Raw genomic sequence first — 18984 nt, 5'->3', positions numbered from 1 at the left:
ATCATCACAGAAGTTTCATAAGCATGACAGGAAAAAAATTCGTTCGGCCCAAAATGTCACGGATGTGTCTTTTTTTAGTGATGCGATGTTCAATAGTTGTGGGTGCATTTTGTTATTGTATACCATGTGAGGAATAAATTGAATTTGCCTGTAGTAAATACTTAACCTGATGACTAACTACCTTATATTTGTTGCAGAGAAACAATGAGAAGCACTAAGGTTTACAATCAAGGTTAGCACGTGCATGGTCTGTTGTCTAATAGCACATTATTGTGCAATTGCAAGAACTATTCTAATATTTTGGCTTTTAACAATTTGGTCTTGCACATATGTAGGTCCTGCTGTCAGAGGTTTTGACCCACCGTTTGACCCTTTTTGCTTATGGGGAAATGAGTTGTCCATGAATATCAATCAAATCAAGAAACTCAGAAAGATTGTTAGGATAAAGAAATTAGCGACAAAAAACAACAGGATCTTTGTCTCCACAATGCAGAAGACATCAGTTCACTACAAGATGGTACTAACTATTATACCTTGCCTTTTTTATTCATTTGCCCCATTTTCAATATAGAGAAGATATTTATGCACATTCTTGTTTTCAGGCCTTTTCAAAGCAGTTCACTGATGATTAGCTCTCAACCCACCTCTATGGTCAGGAGGCGAGGAAGGTTTTCATACAACACCCACGGTTCAATATTGAAGTGTTCCTGAAGAGGACGAAGGACAGACGGTCAATCATCCACATGCACTGGCTGAAGTTGCAAAGACCTTCAACATGAATAAAGCCTCAATATTCTCCTTCCACTTCAGCATTTTTCCAGATGAGATGCATCTGTCTATATACCGTCTATGATGCTAATTTCGAAAGGTTCTACATGTTGCATATGAAACTTGGTGTTGGTGCAGTTGTGTAATGGGGTAGCTCAGTGCCGAAGTTATATCATGTTGTACTCTGATGTATTTCAATTATGAAATTCTGCTTCCTTAATATGGGAATAAAATATATTATGTGCTTAATATGAATGTCAATTAGATTAATAAATGGACTATTAATAATAGGGAAATTAGCCTAGTAATGGCGAATTAGCCCGCTAATTGGGCTTTGCTATTGCAAACGGTTGTTAAAAAATACCGTGGGTGATGACCTCAGGCAACGCACATAGTTTCTAGGAATAAACCGTGTTGGATCAATGAACAATCACACACGACTTTCTCTTAAAAACTGTTTGCGTTAGGTCACCTTGCGCAAACGTTTACCACATAAAAACTATGTGTGATAGACAGCCTTTGCCACACAATTTTTCTATGGACCGTGTGTGATACATTCAATAACGCAAACGATTTAACAGAAAAAATTATGTGTGATGTACTTGTGAACGGAAACATTTTCCTTGAAGCGACTGTGTGGGATGTACATACGAACGAAAACATTTAGCGAGGACTGCCTATGTGGGATGTACTTGCGACCGGAAACAATTTTGCCGTATAATTGTATTTTTAGCTCTACCTCATGTATTTCTGTATTTGAGCGCTCGCCGGTCGCAGAAGACCTCATTTTGCCAAGCTTGTGTGCCAGGAGGGCATATCCCAAATGGTTTTTGGGTCGTGTGGGAAGGACCCCCTATCGCCCACACTCACTTGGCGACGGTTCCAAATGTCGTCACGGAAAGGGGTTAAAAACCTTTTGTTTTGGACTGACACGTACCAGTGGAGGTGAATAGTCTTTTTGGTATGAAGTTTCTTTCTCGATTCCGTTCTATTTTGGGTGGCTGAAATCATTTTTTGTTTGAAAATTTTTTATGCAGGCATCAGGTTGTGGGACACCGTGTCGTCCCTGGCTCATCTACCCAGCTGACAGGAGGACCGTTGGAGGACGACACGCTTTGGGTAGTGGGAGGGGTTGTTTTAGCAATCATCGGCTACCTTGCCGTCTTCTTGTACATATGGTGGCGTGAGGCAGTGAGGCGGGCACAGAAGCAGATCCAACACCCACCGCCGGCGTCGGCGCGGGGTGCGGATGTAGAGAAGGTCGCGGCACTGAGGACAGTGAACTATGTAGCGCCGAACTTGGAGGAGGGGCGGCCCGACATGCAGGAATGTGCGATATGCCTTGAGTACTTCGTCGAGGGCGTGCCCCTGACTCTCCTCGACTGCCAGCACTTCTATCACCCTCACTATATTAAGAAGTGGCTGCCCCTGAATAGCGCATGCCCAATTTGCAGAGGCGAGGTAGCGTACATTATATATATATATATATATATATATATATATATATATATATATATATATAGAGAGAGAGAGAGAGAGAGAGAGAGAGGGGGGGAGAGAGAGCAGCAGCACTGAGAATCATAAATATTAAAAAATGACACCAACCCAAGGGCTAACCCTCGTTAGCATTTTTTTATAGGAGAAACTTCGCGAGCACCGCGCGTCCGAGTCGAGACTCGAACTTAGGTGGGCTGGCCGCAACCCCAGCTGCCCAGCCAACGGGTCGACGCCCCGTCCTCAAAAAATGAGACCAACCCAAGTGGTAATCCTCGTTGGCATTTTTTATTGGAGAAACTCCGCGAGCACTGCGCGTCCGAGCTGGAACTCGAAATTGGGTGGGCTGGCAGCAACCCCAGCTGCCCAGCCAATGGGTCGACGCCCCGTCTTTGAGAACTTGGGTGGATCATAATATTAGCAGCACAATTGATAACTCCTCCTAGAGCCAAAGAGATGTTCTCGAAGACTCGAACTCGTCCGAAGCAAAAAAAGAAAAAAGCCCCGGTCTATTTTTTTCATAATCTATGCCCTTCAAATAAAAAATTCTTCAGGAATATCTACAAGGCTGGGGGGCACAGCCCCCAGCTCACCACATAGCTCCGCCGCTGCCTTTCAACACATGATTACGTTGACTATCCCAAGGCTTACATATGGATAAAGTTTTTTGTGGGCAGGTTGTGCTGTAACCCCCAACATCTTCTAAACTGCTTTTCTTGTGTACTTTCCATGTGTGTGTGCCGCGTGTGGTGTGTGTGCACCTCCTTTTTCATCGGTTGGATACTTGTATGCTTACACTCCTTGCTTTACCTATAAAACGAGGTGAATAGTCTTTTCGGTATAAAGTTTTTTTCTCGATTCCGTTCTCTTTTGGGTGGATGAAATCATTTTTTGTTTGAAACTTTTTTGCAGGCATCATGGTGTGGGACTCCTGTGTCGTCCCTGGCCCATCTGCCTAGCCGACAGGAGGACCGTTGAAGGACGACACGCTTTGGGTAGTGGGAGGGGTTGTTTTAGCGATCATCGGCTGCCTCGCCGTCTTCTTGTACATATGGCAGCGTGAGGTAGTGAGGCAGGCACAGCAACAGATCCAACACCCACCACCGGCATCAGCGTGGGGTGCAGATGCAGAGAAGGTCGCAATGCTGAGGACAGTGAACTACGCAGCGCCGAACTTGGAGGAGGGCCGGCCCGACATGCAGGAATGTGAGATATGCCTGGAGGAATTCGTCGAGGGCGAGACGCTGAGTCTCCTGGACTGCAAGCATTGCTATCGTCCTCTCCATGTCCCAAGCGGGGAGCCAGGCCAGCACCATTCCCGCCGTGGATGTGCCAATCCAACTATACCGAGCAGTACAAGCTGGGAGGGGGGGGGGGGCACAGCCCCCCCACCTCACCACATAGCTTTGTCGTTGCCTTTCAACACATGATTACGTTGACTATCCCAAGGGTTACGTACGGATAAAGTTTTTTTGTCGGCATGTTATGCTGTAACCCCCAACATCTTCTGAATTGCCTTTCTTGTGTACTTTCGATGTGTGCGTGCAATGTGTGGTGGGTGTGCACCTCCGTTTTCATCGGTTGGATGCTTGTACGTTTACGGTCCTTGCTTTATTTCTTTATTTATAAAATGAGGTGAATAGTATTTTCGGTATAAAGTTTTTTTCTCAATTCCGTTCTCTTTTGGGTGGCTGAAATCATTTTTTGTTTGAAACTTTTTTTTGCAGGCATCATGGTGTCGGACTCCAGTGTTGTCCCTGGCCCGTCTGCCGAGCCGACAGGAGGACCGTCGAACGACGACACACTTGGGGTAGTGGGAGGGGTTGTTTTAGCAATCGTCGGCTGCCTCGTTGTCTTCTTGTACATATGGCGGCGTGAGGCAGCGAGGCGGGCACAGCAGCAGATCCAACACCCACCGCCGGCATCGGCTTGGGGTGCGGATGCAGAGAAGGTCGCAGCGCTGAGGACAATGAACTACGCAGCGCCGAACTTGAAGGAGGGGCGGCCTGACATGTAGGAATGTGAGATATGCCTGGAGGACTTCGTCGAGGGTGAGACCATGACTCTCCTGGACTGTGAACACTGCTATTCTCCTCTCCATGACCCAGGCGGGGAGCAGGCCAGCACCCTTCCCGCCGTGGATACACCAGTCCAACTATACCGAGTAGTCCAAGAGGGGGGCATAGCCCCCCTAGCTCACCACATAGCTCCGCCGCTGCGTTTCAACACATGATTACGTTGACTATCCCAAGGGTTACGTACGGGTTATGTTTTTTGTGGGCATGTTGTGCTGTAACCCCCAACATCTTCTGAACTGCCTTTCTTGTGTACTTTTGATGTGTGTGTGCCGCATGTGCTGTGTGTGCACCTCCGTTTTCGTTGGTTGTATGCTTGTACGTTTACGGTCCTTTCTTTATCTATAAAACGAGGTGAATAGTCTTTTTGGTATAAATTTTTTTCTCTCGATTCCGTTCTCTTTTGGGTGGCTGAAATCATTTTTTGTTTGAAACATTTTTTTGCAGACATCATGGTGTGGGACTCTAGTGTTGTCCCTGGCCCGTCTGCCCAGCCGGCGGGAGGACCGTCGAAGGACGACACACTTTGGGTAGTGGGAGGGGTTGTTTTAGCGATCATCGGCTGCCTCGCCATCTTATTGTACATATGGCGGCGTGAGGCAGCAAGGCGGGCACAGCAGCAGATCCAACACCCACCACCGGCATCTCATGGGGTGCGGATGCAGAGAAGGTCGTAGCGCTGAGGACAATGAACTACGCAGCGCCGAACTTGGAGGAGGGGCGGCCCAACATGCAGGAACGTGAGAAATGCCTAGAGGACTTCGTCGAGGGCTAGACCCTGACTCTCCTGGACTGCGAGCACTGCTATCGTCCTCTCCATGTCCCAGGCGGGGAGCCAGGCCAGCACCATTCCCGCCGTGGATGCGCCAGTCCAACTATACCGAGCAGTGCAAGCTCAAGGTTGCTTCTGCTTTCTGGCACTACTCACTACTCAGAAATGCTCGCATCCAAGCCCAAGTAAGTGATTATACTTGTCCATATTCTGCATTTTTACTTATGTTCTCAGCATACTTCTTGGCTTTCAAATTCAGTCGTTTAGCTCACCAACGCCAGCAAATTACCAAAAGCTTTCAATGAAATTCCATGCTCTTTCTCATAGATACTCCTTCAGTAAGTAGTGGTGTTTTTTAATAGAAATTGTGCATGATGTAACGCCTGGTCTTGCTGAAATTAAAGCAGGGCAAGTCTGTCTGAACCTTCCAACTACAAGGAACCAACTAGTTCCAGTTCCGGTTCCAACTACAGCAGGGCTCACGCTTCAGCACCTAGAATGATCACTTAGCTGCAGGATCAAGCAAGCAGGCAGCAGAGGCCAAGGAGCCTTCCCCTCCACACAATGCCGCCCGCGCCACCGCTCTGCTCGACAAGTCCGTCGATGCCGCTCAAAAGGCATCACCGGGCGAACTCCCATCAAATTTCAAGGCCTCACCGCACCGTACACCGAGCAGTGCATGTGCTTGCATCCAGTCCCCATTCAGGTTCTGCACTTTCTGTGCATCCACCCCTGTGATTGCTGCAACTCCAGTGAATGGTTAGTCCCCATTGCCCAGCCCCCCCTTGCTCATGTGTGTTATTTGTTAGTTTGTGTGTGTTGCTATCTCTCCCATTGTTAGTTTAAAAAATGTCTTCTTTCATTCTAGCTCTGTTATTTTGTGCTGAAGTTCAATAGTATCTCTGGGTGCAAAGAACTAGTGTTTTGATTTGTGGTTTCAGTTTCGCAGATCCTTCTTAAAAATGCAACAAAGAAGAGTTTTCTTGTAAGTTTGTGTCATCGTGACTGCTTTAGCCTGACCAAAGATTTGTGTTTTTGAAGAAGCACAAGACAGTGCTGGCAGGTGGAGGTTTGTGTGAGAATATGAAGCGCTGGTGCAAGCTAGTCCCATAGGGAGATACTAGTGCTTCTCTTTTTGTAATTGATGGAGATATGCCCAACATTTCTTTGCCTAGAATGTGTGCGCGTTAATGTGTGTAAGGTGTTGGAGTAATTGGACACGGATACCCCGAAGACGGCAAGATAATTATTCAAAACATCGGGGCTAGCAAAGCCCCTCAGTCCGACTGCCCGGTCGCTCCTGCCGACTGTGCCAACCAGCCGGCTGCTGACTGAGCCAACTAGCCGGTTGCCGACTGCAGCCCGACCCAACATCGATGAGACACTGACGAGACGGATGTACCCGAGCACTATTCATGTGTCATCTCAGCCATCATGTATAGTGTCACTTGTCCCCTGGCACTACTTATGAAGTGGCCCAGGGGATAAGGATGACATCCACCATGCCTAGCCCATGCCACTACCTAGCTTACATCCTAAGCTACCTCACACTATAAAAGGAGGCACACATCCATCCATCCAGGAGATGGATTCTGACGCACACACACAAGCAAATAGCTAGCAAGCTAGTTAGCTATCCATCCATCTATCCATAGAGGAGACTCACGCATGAGCCCACACACATCCATTCGGCCATAGGCCATGGGCATAGCTGGCCACTAGAGCATGCCTCATACAGGCATACACCAATTCAGATACTCGTGGTACTGATCCCAGATATAGCTCTAGGAGCACTCTGAACTAAATATATCAGATACACTCAGACATGCAGCAGTAGGAGTATTATCTCTTCGGAGAGCTCCGAAGCTGGGTAAACCACCGCGTGCTACTCGCATACCCGCTCCCGGTCCTATCAGCAGCAGTCTTACCCTCACACTAAGCCCTTGTGGCATCTGTCGACTCGCAAGCCTCCCGTGAGAATACCACGACAGTTGGCGCCCACCGTGGGGTGGTACTACTACTATGCTACCACGCTGCTGCTGGTTTCGCAGTCCGGGCAGGACCCTTTTTTCTTCATCGCCTCCACCGCGGCGTCGCGCCATCTCTTCGGTAGCGCTCGGGGGCTCGACATCGACCCGCCCCTGGAGCGGCTGCGAGGGGTGGCGCGTCCTCGCCGTCGGCCTCTTCGTCTTCACCACCGCGGCGTCGCGCTGTCTCTCCGATAACGGTCTCAGGCTCGACATCGACACGCCCCCGAAATGGCCGCGAGGGGCGGCGCGTCCTCGCCGTCGGCCGCGCCTTCATCATCACCACCGCAACGTCGGCCGTCAGCCCGCGCGCGCGCCGCGAGCGGAGCCTCGTTTCGGTCGGTCGTGGCCATCCACGCGCTGCTCGTGTTTGCTTCCCTCTGCGTTGCGGCTTGCTCATGCCAAAACACACGCTCACTCCTCCATATAGCATCTATGCTTGCTAGCTAGACGGAAGTCAATGGTCAAACCATCCATACACTACGCAAGCAACGACATGACCTGTTGTTAGCACCTGCACTGCGTCTTGCCTCGTGCATCTCCGGCCGCGCCAGCGCTGCTGCAGCTTGCTGCCCCCAGTCAAGATCCCACACGGCCGCGCCCGCACCGCTGCGGATTGCTGCGTTCCCGTCCGGGCTCTTCCCCAGCGCCACACACTCTGGCCGACCCCTGCGCAACCGCACCGTGTTCACGCCGCCCTGTGCCGGCCTCCACGCGGCCTTCTCCGCCCGTGGCCGGGTGCCCGTCACGCCCGCTGCGCTCCTTGCTGCTCGTCGGCCTCCCGGCCGCTGGGTCCATCCCCGCCTATGGCCGACTGCTCTCGGCCTCCCGAGCGCATGCTCCGCCTCCGTGCCCATCCGCCTACTTCGCCTGCCCGCCCGCTGGCTTGCGTTCGCGTTGTTGCCGCCATCTTCGCGCCCGGCCGCTGCGCCCCTGCGCGCTCCTCTGCCCGCGCCAGCTGTGGCCCCGTCCCGGCCCGGCTCTCACAGCTCCGGCCGGCTCAGCGCGTTGCCAGGCCTGCCCTGCGGCCGACTCCGCCTACATCCCGCATCGGGCCGACTCCTCTCCTCCGCCTGGCCGAAGCGCCTCCACCTCCAACCGCCCACACGCCCGCGCCCCGAGCTCGGCCTCCCGTCGCCGGTGTCGCTTGGCCCCGCTTTCGGCCTCCCAGCGCCGACTCCACCCCGCCGGATGCCCTACGCCGGGTCCTCTGCGCCGGCTCCGGCTCCCCCGTGCCCGGCTGGGTCCGAACTCACGCCCCCGTCCGCTCCGCACACATCACCGACTCCGCCTCCGCTCCAGCCGGCTCCTGCGCTCGCCGGCTTCCCGCAACCCGGCTAGCCGGCTCCCGTGCGTCGACTTCCCCGGCATCCCGGACACCTCTGTCCGTGTCACCCTTGGCCGACTGCTGCTCCGCGCCTACATCGCGCTCAGCCGCGCACCCGGACGGCCGGCTCCGCCCCACACCCGGCTCGGCCTCCCCTGCTGCCAGCTGCTGCGCTCCAGATCTAGCCGCCTGCTGTGGACGAGTGCCCGAAGAGAAAAGCAGAGGCCGGTTGCAAAGAAAAGAAGGAAAAAGAAGTGGGCCGGCTGCCCAAAGCAAAAGTCAACAGCCGACTGCTAAAAAAAAGAAAAGAAAGAGAAAGAGCATCGCGTCCGACTGAGAAAGTGGCCAGGTACTGAGAAAGAAGAAACGTGCCCGTCCGGCTACCAGCAGTTGGCGGACGAAGAGAAAAGAGAAGAAAAAAGATTGTTGCCAGGTGAAGAAAAGTCAGGCCGGATGCCCACCTGACTGCTCGTGCACAAGAAGCGTCCGATTGTCGACAGCCGGCAAAAGAGAAGAAGACAAAGTAGTTGCCGGGAGATCCGGCCCGACTGCTCAGCAGTCGGTCCAAATCTCGGGGGCTACACCTAGCGGGTGCGCTGACGCGCCCCCGCGAGAGAGAAGACAAAGTAGTTACCGGGAGATCCGGCACGACTGCTCAGCAGTCGACCCGAATCTCGGGGGCTACACCCAGCGGGTGCGCTGACGCGCCCCCGCAATAAGAAGACAAAGTAGTCGCCGAGAGATCCGGCCCGACTGCTCAGCAGTCGGCCCGAATGTCGGGGGCTACACCCAGCGAGTGCGCTGGCGCACCCCCGTGAAGATTGCAGACAAGAGAAGAGTTCTGTCCAGCTACCAGTAGCCGACAGAAGAGGAAAAGAAGAAAAAGGGCGTTGCAAGACACCTCGCCGCCTGGCCGGTCGAGCCTGACTGGCCGAGACCCCCTTCGAGCACCCGGGGGCTCGAAGGCTACACCCCAGCGGGTGCGCCGACGCGCTCCGCGAGCACCGAGTCGCGCCAGCTGTCTTCGACGACCGCGACTACACGAAAATCAATGTGAGCTCCTCACCCACATATTTTTGCATCACGCAAGCACGGATAACCCCGAGCGACGCTCGGGGGCTATCTTCGCATTTTAATTATAGTTGCATCACTGTTTGCCCCGGCGCTAGCCAGAGTTGGCTCGGGGGCTGGCCGCTTGGCCTGAGACGTTAGTTCCCGCAGACGGCTTAGTACCGTGCGCGGTACCAAAGGCCCACTCTTAGTCACAGATCGCAGAGCGGCTATTCGACTAGCAAGAGTGAACGCTTGAGGCCACCCACGCGAAAAACGTCCGGGAAGAAAAACGGTTCGGGTGACCCGGCCGTTTCCTTTATGAGTACCTGCTCGGTCAAATCTGCTCCCATACTCTGAGTACTGTACACTCCACTTCGCGGCCCACTCTCAGCCACAGACCGCAGAGCGGCTGTCCGGCGAGCGAGAGCACAAGCCAAAAAGCGGAGGGAACATGAAAAAGTTTAAGGGGGCTCGGACGAAACCGAGTCGGCACCCTCCGCATAAAACTTGCAATGCTAAAAGCAAACATTTGATATATCTGCATGGACTAACTTTGTCTTTTTTCATGATCATTTCCATGAACACTCGCCTAAAAAACCTCCGCCCAACTTTGCCAAGTTGCCCGGAGGCTTGGGGGCTACTGTCGGAGTAATTGGACACGGATACCCCGAAGACGGCAAGATAATTATTCAAGACATCGGGGCTAGCAAAGCCCCTCAGTCCGACTGCCTGGTCGCTCCTGCCGACTGTGCCAACCAGCCGGCTGCTGACTGCGCCAACTAGCCGGCTGCCGACTGCAGCCCGACCCAACATCAACGAGATACCGACGAGACGGATGTACCCGAGCACTATTCATGTGTCATCTCAGCCATCATGTATAGTGTCATTTGTCCCCTGGCACTATTTATGAAGTGACCCAGGGGACAAGGATGACACCCACCATGCCTAGCCCATGCCACTACCTAGCTTACATCCTAAGCTACCTCACACTATAAAAGGAGGCACACATCCATCCATCCATCCAGGGGATGGATTCTGACGCACACACACAAGCAAATAGCTAGCAAGCTAGTTAGCTATCCATCCATCCATCCATAGAGGAGACTCACGCATGAGCCCACACACATCCATTCGGCCATAGGCCATGGGCATAGCCGGCCACTAGAGCATGCCTCATACAGGCATACACCAAGTCACATACCCGTGGTACTGATCCCAGATACAGTTCTAGGAGCACTCTGTACTAAATATATCAGATACACTCAGACATGCAGCAGTAGGAGTATTATATCTCCGGAGAGCTCTGAAGCTAGGTAAACCACCGCGTGCTACTCGCATACCCGCTCCCGGTCCTATCAGCAGCAGTCTTACCCTCACACTAAGCCCCTTGTGGCATCTGTCGACTCGCAAGCCCCCCGTGAGAATACCACGACATAAGGAGACTGTTGTAGCTAAGTGTTCCCTTTGATTTTCCTTTGCTTCGCACTGTGATGGACAAAGACTGATGTGCTTATTTTTTCTTGAACTTATAAGTAGATGGTCCGCTATATTCATCATCTAACTACTAGTGCTTGCTGCCAGGTCTGTCTCTCTTGCATCCCCTGCTTGCTGTCATGAGCGGCGGAGGACATGGCTACCTGAGAGAGCGAAGCCCGCCCCCACAGCATGGGCAGTCACCCTGCACCCTGCAAACAATTAAATAAATCGCAAGTTCATAATCAAAAAATCGAGAAGTCCAAAAACAACAAAGGTAGAGCCTTATTCTGTTTGCCAATGAACTTCAGTTTCTTCAGTAGCTCGTACAGCCAAAGCTAGTATGTTCAGAATCGTAAGTTGGCCTATAGGGGCAACCATGTTGATGTCTATTGAAGAAGGATTCTGAAAATATTTATTATTGAGATTGAAGGCCAAGTTTTATGCACAATGTGGGAGGATCTGAAGCAGTGGATGACTTTAGAGAGATGCGGTCATATGTCACAAGTTTCCAGGGGTTCAAGCTCATTTAAACCTGTAAAGATGCTAGCCGACTCTCCTCCACGAAGCTCCTCCCGTGCGCATCGAGCGTGGCCGTTGGATGGCGTTTGACTTTTGCTACTGGTTGTTGGATCGGTTGACTGCATGGTAAATTTTGTTACCTTTTTCTGTTTTTTCTGGTTGGATGACTTGTAGACCTTCTGTCTGTGTGATTCGGTTGATTCATTGTGGATATTTCCAAATCTTGGTGTAATTCAACTAGTACGGTGCGTGCGCGTGCTCGTGTATGAGTCGTCTGACTCGCACTGTGGCTGACGAAGTGAGTGCCACGGGCGGGAACCAGAGGACGTGCGAGAAGGGAGTGCCGCGTGAACAACGCGACGTGGGAGAGAGCGCCGCGCGCTTGAGGTCTTTCATCGTCCAATCCCCTCCTCCCGCCACGCAAACACTATCCCCTTCCCAGCAAACCCCGCAGCCGCCCTCCTTCTCCACCCCCTCCTCCCGCATCTGCTCCTTCCCCATGGCAACCCACGTCGGCCGAGCCCCAACGGCGAGGCGGCGGCTGGTCTAGGCGGCCGAGCCCCAACGGCGCGGCAATGGCTATTCCACGAGGCGAGGGCGCGGGCGTTGGGCGCTGGCCGCGTGGACAAGGAGGGAGGAGTCAACTTGAGGGAGGAGAGGAGAGACATGAGGGTTGGCAGCGATTGTAGGGAGAGGAAGAGGAGTCTGGAGGCAACGGATGATTTTTTGAGGGTGGTCGGCAACCTACAGGCAAACGGCAAGGACGACGACGCTTGATTTGGTGCGGCGCCATGAATCGGCCCCTGTTGATCAATGAGGTTGCTGGACTGCCTACACCCGTCCTTCATCGTGCAGTGCCTCCTGCGAGTGCCGCCTCGGCCCACCAACTTCGAGGGCCGTGGATCCACTGATCGGGGATGGATGGAAGCAAGTGGAGAAAGATGAAGGCTGCACAATACCGAGGCAGGCTCGACTCCTTTTCTCCCCTCTCTCAGTTTCTAAATTGTTAGATGGATTCTTATTGATCTCAGATGTTAGTTAGTGATTCTATTCTCTCCTTTCCATCGCATGGTATGATTCCTTTTTCTGAAATGAATTAGTAACTTCGTGTGGAGGTGGCAGCACAACCTGCAGGTTTGCCCACCACATGTTTGTTGTATTGCCTACCTCAAAGAGATTTAACTGCTTACAAAATTATTTTCTACTTGGTTGTTTTGCAGGTGATGATGTATGAGTTGGAATGGTTGGGTTTTGAGTGGTAGCTGATCCCTATGCCAGCGGTGGTAGCGGACATCATTGATATACAACAATTCAGCAATTGTCTCGGGTGTGCCCCTGTTCTTCCCACCACCCCTAGATGCTTAATTTTCGGAAAACTAATGATTTGGTTCTTGAATGTACATATGTAATCTAGGTTCTTCTTGTCCTCTATGGCTGGCCTAAAATTGGTAATTCGGCATCGGCACACTTTACTCAAATCTATACTGCAAGCCCCAGGTGAATACCTTGTCTATTTGGTTTTTTCATCATGAATGCTAATAACTTGTATCGTTCATGTTTTTGAATAATAATTGCATTAGTTGTCCTTTATTTGTATCTTAGTTGAGTGTTTTGGTTGTAGATCGGTTCAATTCTGGACAGAAACTTCTTTGTGAAAATGTGAAAGCTTGATTCATTCCTCTATGGGCTTCTCATTCCTCTATGGGCTGAAGCTGAAGGCTGTGCTGCTCTGTGTGCGGGTGGGTAGTTAGAGGAGGTTACTGGTGGAAAGCCTCCTTCTGATGCTGACGCCTGAAGCAACCCTGTGAGGAGTGGTAGGTTGTTTGACTGTTGGCCATTTACTGCTCTAACCACCATCTGATTGCTGGCAACATTAGTTCTTGGTCTAGCCATCTTAGTTCTGTAGTTGGGAACAACATTCCGATGTTTGAACTTGTCCATCACAAGTGTTTTGAGTGGAATGGTTATGTCCAATGGCAGCAGGATCTCCTCCAGTTCATGCCGCTCATGATCTTCCTGGTCTCCAACTTGATAGACAACACTGCACCAATCTTTCACTGTCATACTTGACAACTTTCCCTACATAGTATGTGTCTGCAAACAGCTTTCTCACTTTCCGCTCTTCTAGCCATTCCCCAAAGCGATGGTCAACTCGAGATCACGAAGCATTTCTTACTGCAAGTTGTGAACCAGATGTGAATTCAGGAGGCAAGTCTGGGACACGATTGGTAATGATGGCAGGCTCTCTGGGTACTTTAACAATAGGTTCAGTGTATGGCTCTTGCATGCCCTTACTCCCCTCCATGACCTGATATGGCACCAATTTCTAGGATTTAACCAAAACAAACTAGAGCAGAAATAAAGTAGTTTCATCCATAAGATGAGTCATCATAAGCAAGAAAAGTAAAAAATAAGTCACCATAAACCAAATACTTTCACAGCTACAATGCAGTATTTTGACGATCCAGGCATGTTGAAACATAAGAGGTACCAACCAACACTTGGGATTTAGGAAGCATGGCACATCGCAACAGTGTTACAGGTATCATGTCATAATAGGCATCAGGTCTCAACACAGCAGTCTGGCACTTAGGTGAAGTACATATGTATTAAGGATATTATTTTTTCAATAACATGTGATGTGTTCTGATACATGGTGCGAAGTGTACAATATACTACTGTATCAAGAGATAAAAATCCCATTCCCCACTGGCCACTATCTACAAACAACATAGTACTGCAGCTACAGCATGCCTGTTGTGTACAATGTCCAATGTTAACAAACAACATGGCAATGCACGCTATCTCCACACATATCAACTGGAAAGTAAAATGCCCACTGTACACATGCTTCAACTGAAAAACTGATTTTTTTTTAGAACAGCAGCCAATAGCATCAGCAGAACCACCCATCCATGGCACAACAGAACAGTAGCACAAGCAGCGGCACAACACCAGTAGCTCAAGCGGGAGCAGCTAGCACATGCACGAGAGTGGAAGAGGAGCTCATCGAGGCGGCTTCCGGTGATGAGGCAGATCCAGGTCGGCGGCCGGTCGGCTTTTGAGAGGAGGGAGAGGCGGGTCGTTGCCGAGGAGCGCGGCATCCAGAGGAAGAGAGGGCGCGTCGGCATCCCGCCTGGATGATCGTGCTTACCACCAAATTTTCAATGGCCTTCATTATTCAATTTCTTCACATAATGGCGTACTATACGGTTTCTTTTGTTTAATCAGCATGCTCGCATTAGTGGACTTACTATAAACACGTACGCGGCCATGGCGTATGGGGTGGCGGCCAGGACTTTGGCCATCAGCGCGAACTCGATGTTTTGTGGTCTGATTTCAGCTTGATTTTGTTTTGTTTCACTTGTTAGTTTCCTAAAAATTTCTTCCATGAAAGAATATGATTACGATCTTTAGGGTTGTTTTGCTGTTCCAAAGGCACATGGGAGTCTGCGGGAAAAAAGCTGACAATGTTTTCTCTTGGATATTAAGAAAAGGGAGACACTCGGCGATCTGGCTCGGCGACAGGTATGCCTTTTGTGCCCCTCTATTTACTTACTTACTATCAGCATGGTTTAGTTTAGAGAGAACTACAGTGCTTTGAGGATACTGTATGTGTTGTGTTCCCTATTGTGCATGGAAGTTATTTTTCTGGGCATTATTCTACAAGGACCGTGTGTAACTACTTAGAAGCATGAAATAGCTATTTAGCCATCTGCCCAGCCAAGTACAAGGTAAAATTCCTTCCTGTAATAGTAGCCTTACATATTAAGGTAATGGCTTTCATTCTTCGGGATATATGTGTTTCATGGTATGGTAGAAAGTACTGATTGTGAAGGATGGTTGCAACATCCGAGCAAATAGTTGGTTTGAACATTTTGTAGTTGTGATTTGCACTAGGAGTTGCTGGCCTTTTTCGTATCAGCTTCATCGTTGCCATACTTTTTTGGTAGATATTTAAACATAGCTCAGTACGAATTACACTCGCAAAAAGGGAGAGACAAAGCGTAGTTTTTTGACGGGAATAGCAGGAGCTCTGCTTTTGCATTATAGTGAAGGGAAAAAGTACAAAGTATAGGGGAGGGGTGTTAAGCACCCCGAGCATAAAACGAACACAAACATATACAGTTGCCTATCGGAAAGCACTCCTGAAGAACATGCACTACCCCTCTGCCGTATGGGTAGGTCTCAAAGCCTCACTGAGCAATGTAACGTCATCACGAATCATGTTTACCAACGCCCTCGGTGTCAGGTCCTTATCCTCAAAAACTCGACGGTTTCTCTCCTTCCATAGATGCCAGGCGATGTACGCCGACAGAGTTATCTCTTCCTCCGTCCTTGCTGGTGCTCCTCTTTGCGTACAAAGCATCTTCCACCAATCTGAAACTGAACTTGCCGAAGACACACCATTGTACATCCTGCTGTTGGCACCAAGGGAGAGATGCCAGACCTCTCTCGCATAACAGCATTGAAGCGTGAGATGCATCGCGGTCTCCTGCTCCTGGTCACAAAATTTGCAAGAGGCGTTATGTGGCCATCCTCTCGCCTGTAGCCGGTCGGCAGTCCAGTTTCTGTTCTGCAGCAGAAGCCACATGTAGAATTTCACCTTCCCTTCTAGCTTGCTTCTCCACACCCGGGCAATCTCAGGCTGCTCAATCCTGGCAGAGAATTGGACCCCATAAGCAGAACTCGCCGAGTATATTCCATTGGCAGAGATATTCCAGTTGATTTTGTCCCTTTGAGTTGACAAGTTCACCGGCTGCAATTTTTCCCACAGGCCAACAAATTGACATAGCTGCTCGTGGCTGTCCATTCGCTGTATACCTTGCATCCATCGCCCAATGCTTATAGCCTCTTTGACCGTGAGCCGTTTACACCTAGCCAGCTTGAAGATATCCGGTGCTAGGTGCTGTGGGGCCTCGCCATTGAGCCACCGATCTTTCCAGAAGGTTGCAACACTACCATCTCCCAACTCGATGCAAGTGCAGCTGGAGAAGAGTTGCCGATCAGTGTCATCACATGGAGTCGCTGTACCCTTCCATGGCCTATCCTCTTCAGCCCACCTGAACCATTCCCATCGAATGCGCAAGGCCCTACTGAAACAATCTATATCCTTCACTCCTAGGCCACCAAAACGCTTGGGGGCACACACTCGTTTCCAATTTACAAGGCTTTTCCTCCCTATTGATTCATCCTCCGCACACCATAGGAAATTTCTCCTCAGCTTGTCCACCTTTTTGGTGAGCCACTTGTCAGGCGGGAAGACCGTCAAGAAGAAAGTGGCGGTTGCCGTAACCACAGAATTGATGTACACCAGCCTTCCCATCCTGTTTAATAACCTTCCCTTCCTAGGAGCAAGCTTCCCCGCAACTTTGTCGAGGACAAGCTACTTGATTCTTTCCTGAACAATTAGATTCTGATATTAATGCAATGCTGATTCCTACTTTCAGGTTTATTAGTTGGTTTTTTATATTGGCTTTAGGACGGCCAGTGTATTTTGGTTAATATATAATGTGCTGCCATTTGTTAACTTAAATATGTTTTCATGCATTTTCTTTGTACATTCTTTCCGTTCAGGTTGTTTAATATATATGTACTGCCATTTATTATCTTAAATATATTTTGATGCATACCCTTTGTATATTCTTTCTGTTTAGGTTGGCAATCCAGTCACTTACTCTGTCAATTATATTTCCTTTTTCTGTTTCCTATCTCTCTTTACATACATGCCATTGCCCACCAAGTATCATACTACCTCCAATTTGGGATAGATGAAGTACCTTTTAGTTTTGTATGCCACTGAGTATTGTTTGGTTACTACAAACCCAAGATTGTATGCAAATTCAAGAAAATGTAATTTACTGTACAGATCAATGGTTTATGCTTCCCAACACAGTAATGGAACCTGCAGCATGCAAATTCCAGAAAATGTAGTTTCGGGCACAATATAGTTTCCTGTGTGCACGACTGCATGCTGTCTCCAAACCTTTAGTACAGGTTACAGTATGATAGGGAAACGCATCAGCAACCCAATCTACATAAGTGATCAAGAAGGTCATAGCAACTTACTCCCTCCGTAAAGAAATAATAAGAGTGTTTAGATCACTAAAGTAGTGATCTAAACACTCTTATATCTCTTTATAGAGGGAGTACTTGTTTAATTTACAGTCTTTTTACACCTTTGATTAATGCTGACTATTTGAGCACTGACTAATTACTTTGAAGCCCACCACTGCACCAAGAAGCTGAAAGATTCAGCTTAAAACAAAACAACATGGAAACATCACAAGAACCTCAACTAAGGTACCAACATTGCTAATGTCAAAAGAGTTCCACATTTGATTTTGCCGTGTCAAAAGCTGAGTGGTTATTTCTTGAAAAAAACCTTGAGTAGTATCTTTGCCAGTCTATTTTGTGGGTCCAACAGAGTAGCATGGAAGACTTTGCCTCCATTGTTTTTATTTATTAAATTGGGCGGAAAATACGAATGTACATCTTACTGTGAGCAACAAGCCTCATTTCTTTTTTCTTATTAAAAGAGAGTAAAATTGTTAAAATGTGTTTGCCCACAACTAAACCAAATAATATATGGATTTTTTTCATTGCACACATGGATTTAGAAGGCCTCTGTGCCATTTGACGCAATGGGTTACCAAATTTATGTGTGAAGTGGGCTGGGCCTCTGCGCCATTTGGCGCAACAGATTACCGCAGTGGGCTGGGATTCGGGGTCATCCTTCTCACCACCAGTCGAACATACTACCAAATTTCTCCGCGCAGTGGGCTTGGAGCCGGGGTCATCCTTCTCACCACCAGTCGAACATACTACTTCATCCACCATGTCGAGCGATATAAAACTGTTATCTGTTTCATAGAGCAACAACACGAGATTGTGCCCCCTCTTGATCCTGGTGCATGTTGCTGCCCTCCTCCCCCCTTTTGATTCGACTTTCTTTACATTGTGTGAAGTTGTGTACTTCCAACTTTACAAAGCTATACCAAATTCGCAACTGTACTTGGCTATACCTGTAAGTGATGCATTTCTCTGCAGGTTGCTGACACTTTCTGAAAAAGTATGAATATTGAATGGAAGACGGGAGAATGATTGATGAAAACAGACAACACTAGAAGTGAATGCATTATTAGTCAATGGAAACATGATTGTTTTATACACTTTCTTTTACTGAGGATGAACTTTGTATTGCATGCTATGAACAAATGTAGTGTTTGACTAATTTTGAATTCTATGTTGATGCAACAAGTTCATTCTTTCTGCTTATAGTCTATTGTTTTGTGGAATCATAATGTGGGTGATCCATTTCTCTTAAATGTATTCAATAATACTTCGCTTATGGGCCATATTTATATTTGTTACTTGTGAACCTGTACTTAATGATCACTATACCAATATGTTTTTCTTTTTATACATAAGGATCTAAATTCTTAGCTTGCATGTTCACATCATGATATATAT

General features: G+C 49.2%; 1 long non-coding RNA gene and 1 pseudogene across 1 annotated transcript; one reads left to right on the top strand and one right to left on the bottom strand.

Moving 5' to 3' along the window:
• Window positions 1-13191: 13191 nt before the first annotated feature.
• LOC119299630 lies at window positions 13192-14819 on the bottom strand (annotated as a pseudogene).
• A 226-nt stretch (window positions 14820-15045) lies between these two features.
• LOC119301910 lies at window positions 15046-18752 on the top strand. Its single transcript, XR_005147220.1, has 2 exons — window positions 15046-17814; window positions 18562-18752. It is a non-coding gene; the product is annotated as an uncharacterized LOC119301910 (long non-coding RNA).
• The last annotated feature ends 232 nt before the right edge of the window (window positions 18753-18984 follow it).

Source organism: Triticum dicoccoides, chromosome 5A (genome assembly GCF_002162155.2).
Source record: "Triticum dicoccoides isolate Atlit2015 ecotype Zavitan chromosome 5A, WEW_v2.0, whole genome shotgun sequence".
In the NCBI taxonomy this organism is placed as follows: Eukaryota; Viridiplantae; Streptophyta; class Magnoliopsida; order Poales; family Poaceae; genus Triticum; species Triticum dicoccoides.
Note: the sequence above shows the minus strand (reverse complement) of the source record. Positions and strands in the feature narration are given on the sequence as shown.